The 5,193-nt window shown below is 41.3% G+C and overlaps 1 non-coding gene across 1 annotated transcript; it reads left to right on the forward strand.

The window, feature by feature from the left end:
* Window positions 1-384: 384 nt before the first annotated feature.
* Window positions 385-491, forward strand: LOC120942080. Its single transcript, XR_005749881.1, has one exon. It is a non-coding gene; the product is annotated as a U6 spliceosomal RNA (small nuclear RNA).
* Window positions 492-5,193: the final 4,702 nt, after the last annotated feature.

Here is a 5,193-nt window from a genome sequence, read left to right on the forward strand (position 1 = left end):
TTACCTATATTGTATCTAGGACAAGCCCACACTTTGATAGGATCTATGTACAGTACTATTTCTATCCTCATCCTTATTTTCATGGTACCATATTGTCTTACCTATCTCATATCTAGGACAAGCCTACACTTTCATGGGATCTATCTACAGTACTATTTCTACCCCATCCCTATTATCATGGTACCCCATTGTCTTACCTATCTCATATCTAGGATAAGACTACACTTTGATTGGATCTATCTATAGTACTGTGTTCTACTCCCATCCCTATTATCATGGTACTCAATTGTCTTACCTTGTTCTCACAATATCTACTGGTGCCCTTGCTGATATGAATGACTTTAAGTTTCCACCACTAAGATATTCCATTAAGAAGAATATATTGTCCTCGCTTCGGCAGGACATATACTAAAATTGGAATGATACAGAGAAGATTAGCATGGCCCATGTGCAAGGATGACACACAAATTCGTGAAGCGTTCCATATTCTTCTCTCTATACTATCTCAACTATCCTCCCTGGATCTCAAAAATTGTGGGTGAATTGGAAGCTTGGTCCAACCTGCCACTATCACTCTTTGGGAGATGTGTGCTATTCAAAATGGTCAGCTTTGCCTGCCTCTTATACCCCCTACAAGCATTACCTTTTCTATTAAAACCTAAAGATATACAGATTCTAAACAAGGCAATTATAAACTTTTTTATGGAAAAAGGGTGAACCGAGAATAGCCTTGACCAAACTATTCCTCCCAAAAAGTGAGGGCGGAACCAATCTCCCAAACATTAGAGTGTATAATCTAGCATGTTTACTGAGAACAGGAATAGACTGGATCTTACAATCGTCTAAATACTCCAACTATGATCTAGAATCTGACATGGTACGTCCATGGCACCCACAATTCCCACAACCCCACTCTCTTACATAGTTTGCTACAGAAAATTCCAAGACATATAAAAAAAATTTGCTTTTCATAGATACGATAATAGCCTGGAGGGAGGTGAGGAAAAAAATTGGGTTTGTCACCCTATGTATCCAAGGTCCTTCCAATCCAAGGCAATCCCATATTCCCACTTGGTCTCCAATATGAACCGTTCACCTAATTGAGAGAAAAAGGGTTGACCAATGCATATTCCATCTACCATGGTGCAAATAGTACCCTTAAATCATTCTCATTGCAGAAGAATTCAGTCTACCTTCCCACTACTTTCTATATATTATGCAATACACGGATTTCATCAGCATAACTGAATCATAAGATTCCAACCCTCTTTCATGGATAAGCTAATCGCAGAAAATCGTCACTCTATATCAGACATATATCGCCCCCTAAATGGGAAATTCACGAAATCCTTGCATAGCACCTCTATGTCTTCCTGGTTAACAGACCTTCCGGGTCAAGCAGACATAGACAACATCCTAACGGGATACAAGATAACAGAAGTCATTACCCCATGTGAATCCTGAAGGGAAACTCAGTTCAAACTGATGCATAGGGCCTACTACCCATTTTCAAAGATTCACCATTGCACCATGGGATCTACCTGCCCATGGTGTTCACTCCACAAACCGTCTTTACTTCACCGCCTCTGGCTATGTCCACAGACTAACACTTACTGGTCTTCAATTCTCCAGTTCATACAAAGAGTGACTAAGTTCCTACCTGATAAGGTCCCTATGCTTATATTGTTCAGCTTCCCACCACAAAGAAAGGATTCCCCAGTGACCTCTAACGTAATACTACAAGGCGATCTTCAGTGGATACTTCTCACGCTGCTCATAGCCCACAGAAACATCTTCAACAACTGGATATCTACTACACCTCCGACCTTATGCGAAACTATAAGAAATCTCAAAGCCCTACTCTACCAAGAAAAATTGAATACCACGACTCATCACACACGGGCCAATAAAAAAAATTGCTGTTATTTTTACCAATTAGTCCTCAGGGCTGTGTCTGGGGTTACTGAGGGGGGACAGATATCAGACATCCCCTATCGGCTTCCCCTTTCACTTCCCTCTCTTAACTTTAGCATCAATTTTCCTTTGCCATCTTTCTCACTCCTAACCTCTTTCCTCTCTTACCTTCAATCCCCCCCCCCCCCCCCCCATCTCTCTCTCTCTCTTATAAAAAGTGCCTACTTTTATTACATTACTTTTGGCGAGTTTGTATTTCCTACAAGATGACAATGCATGTAAATTTATTCTCGAATGGCACCAATAAAAATAGAAAATGTGTTCCAAAACCCCATCTTTGAAGGATGGATTTAAGGTAATGCCAAGATAAAGTATCGAATGCTTTCTGTATATCGATGGAGAGGAAGCAGGCAGTGTTGTGGCGGGTGCGTGCCATGTGTGTAAGGAGGGTAGCTCGGTGGATATTATATCCAGTTTGTCTAGATGGGATGAATCATGTTTGATCCTTGTGTATAAGTCTGCCTATAATTGGGTTAAGTCTATTGAAAGTATCTTGGCTAATAATTTAATATTCAAATTGAGTATAGATATGGGTCTATAATTGGACCAGGATGTGTCATCAGAATTCAGTTTTGGGATCATTATTATGGAGGCCAATAAGGTTTCTAGACGGAAAGAATGTCCTATGAGGAGAGAGTTAAAGGCTTCTGTTAAAAGGGGGGAAAGCAAGGTAGAGAAACGTTTATAATAAGTGCCTGAAAAGCCATCGGGGCCCTGGTCGTTTATGTTTTTTCAGGGTTTTTATAGCAGACTGTACTTCAATGTCTGTGATAGGCTTTTCAAGGGATTCATGTTGCTTAGTGGAGAGAGAGGGAAGCTAAATATTGGATAATAAAGAGGTAAGATGTGTTTGGTCAAATTTGTGGGTATCTTTATAAAGATCAGTGAGTTTTCAACGAAATTCGTTAACTATCTTCAGTGGATTACTAGAATAAGTGTTTTTTGTAATTTGTAATCAAATTGGTTTTCTAAGATGATCTGTTTTGCGTAGAGTCAGGGCTAAAAAGGTGGTTGGTTTGTTTGCTTTCATATATAGTGTATGTTTAGTTTTACATAGAATCTTTTCTGCTGACTCTGTTAAAAAAAAACATCCAGTTCCAGCTTTGCTTTATCGTAAGCTATTTAATTTGCTGGGGAAAAAGTAGCTTGAAAGTTTTCTGAAGCTTTGTTAAATGCTTCATATAGTTGTTTTTGCATTGTTTTATTTTGTTTTTTTTATGGTAGGCTGCTTGACTAATACATACTCCTATTGATGGTTTATGGGCTTCCCAAAGCCTCAGAGGACTAATATCTATCGAAGAATTCAGGAACTCCACATACTTTGCAGAGGTCATCTTTACACCTTCGGGGATCCTAAAGGGTTCGACCAGCTCTCTTCCCATGATTCCGGCCCAAAACACTCCACTTGCTGACGTCACAACCTTGTTGGAACAGGGTGGCCGTCCACCAACCATCCACTACTCCATATATCTGGACCATCCAGCGTTGCATAGCACTCATCAGTGAACAGGACTGTTTAAAAATGAGTCTGCATGTATTTTTCTGCCTAATGCAGCCGTTTCTGTTTGTGAGCATTGGTTAGTGGTGGCCGAATGGAAGGTTTATGCACAGTTGCAAGACTCTGAAGGACTTTATACCTTGATGTATTTGGGACTCCAGAGGCACCAGCAGCTTCAAATACCTGTTTGCTGCTATGTAATGGTGTTTTAGCAGCTGTTCTCTTGATCCGATGCATGGACCTGGCACAAATCTCTTAATAGTGGGATGATCATGTTTAAGTTTTTGTGAAATATCTAATGTATTCATACCTCGTCCAAGGCATTGAACTATTTCACTCTTTTTCGGCAGCAGAGAGATCCTTTTTCTTCCCCATATTGCTTTAAAATGGTGCTCTGCTTAATAATGTGGAACACCCTCCTTTAGTAGTTTTTCCTTTAATTGGGCTCACCTGGCAATCTAATTATCACAGGTGTGCGAGATTGTTTTCAGTGATCAAAAGAGCCCTGAGACACAATGCCATCCATGAGTTAAACTGAAAAACAAAATATTTAATCTTTGTGACACTGAAATTGAATTTGCATAATAATTTGGAACAGGGTGTAACATGGTTGTAAACCCCATTCATGAAATTTTAACTGAGCACATACCGCATTTGCCGGCGTATAAGACGACTCGGCATATAAGACGACCCCCTAACATGCTGCTAAAAACGGTGGTTTTGTAGTCTACTCACCGTATTAGACGACCCCCTTGTGTGGAAGTAATGAAGAAGCCCGCCGGGTGCTCTGTACAGCTATGTAGCTTGTAAAATGCGCGCCGCGCTCAGCCAATCACTATGCTCGATCGATATCAGCTGCCGGGTGCTCTGTACGGCTGCATGTATTCTGTATATGCGCGCTCAGCCAATCCCGATGCACTGTGTGATGACAGAGCATGCTAAGCCTGCTCGGATTGGATAACAACCTCTGCCAATCCGAGCAGGCTACATAAATGTAGCCTGCTCTGATTGGCAGAGGTCGTTACTCCAATCCGAGCAGGCTTAGCATGCTCTGTCATAACACAGTGCAACGGGATTGGCTAAGCGGCGCATATACAGAATACATGCAGCCGTACAGAGCACCCGACAGCTGATATCGATCGAGCAGCTGCTATACCCGGCGTATAAGACGACCCCCGGATTTTGGCTGTGAAATTCCGGTGTAAAAAGTCGTCTTATACGCCGGAAAATACGGTATATCTGTAGTGTTTACTCTCCAAAGCTTGTGTCGTTTCTCTATGGTGCTTCTTTCCTCTGTTATCAACATGAGTCACTTCTGAGAAGTTTTCCCGACACATAAGATAACATGAGCTAAAAATTTGTTTCAGGGAGAGAGATAAGCACTGAGCTTGTTTAATCAAAATACAGCTCTGCATGTTACACACAGTGTAAGTGCAGTCTCTCCACCCTTCCATATGTAGTGCTGGCAAATGAAGAAAGATTTTTAACACAAACTGCACTTTTGGAAGGGTGTAGAAAGGGTAAGACAGCATACATGCATGTAAAACGTATGTAGGAGGATTTGTTTCATCTCTGTATAATGCCTTAAGATAAAAAAACTTTCTTTAGAACCATTTTAGGTGAGCACAGGTGATCGAGGGGCGCGGCCTAACAACATGGCGCCGTAAGGACCTTGGGCGGTAACAGCAGCAGCTCCATGCTTCTCCCCAGGTGATCAGACA

The sequence above is a fragment of the Rana temporaria genome, chromosome 5 (assembly GCF_905171775.1).
Source record: "Rana temporaria chromosome 5, aRanTem1.1, whole genome shotgun sequence".
Lineage (NCBI taxonomy): Eukaryota > Metazoa > Chordata > Amphibia > Anura > Ranidae > Rana > Rana temporaria.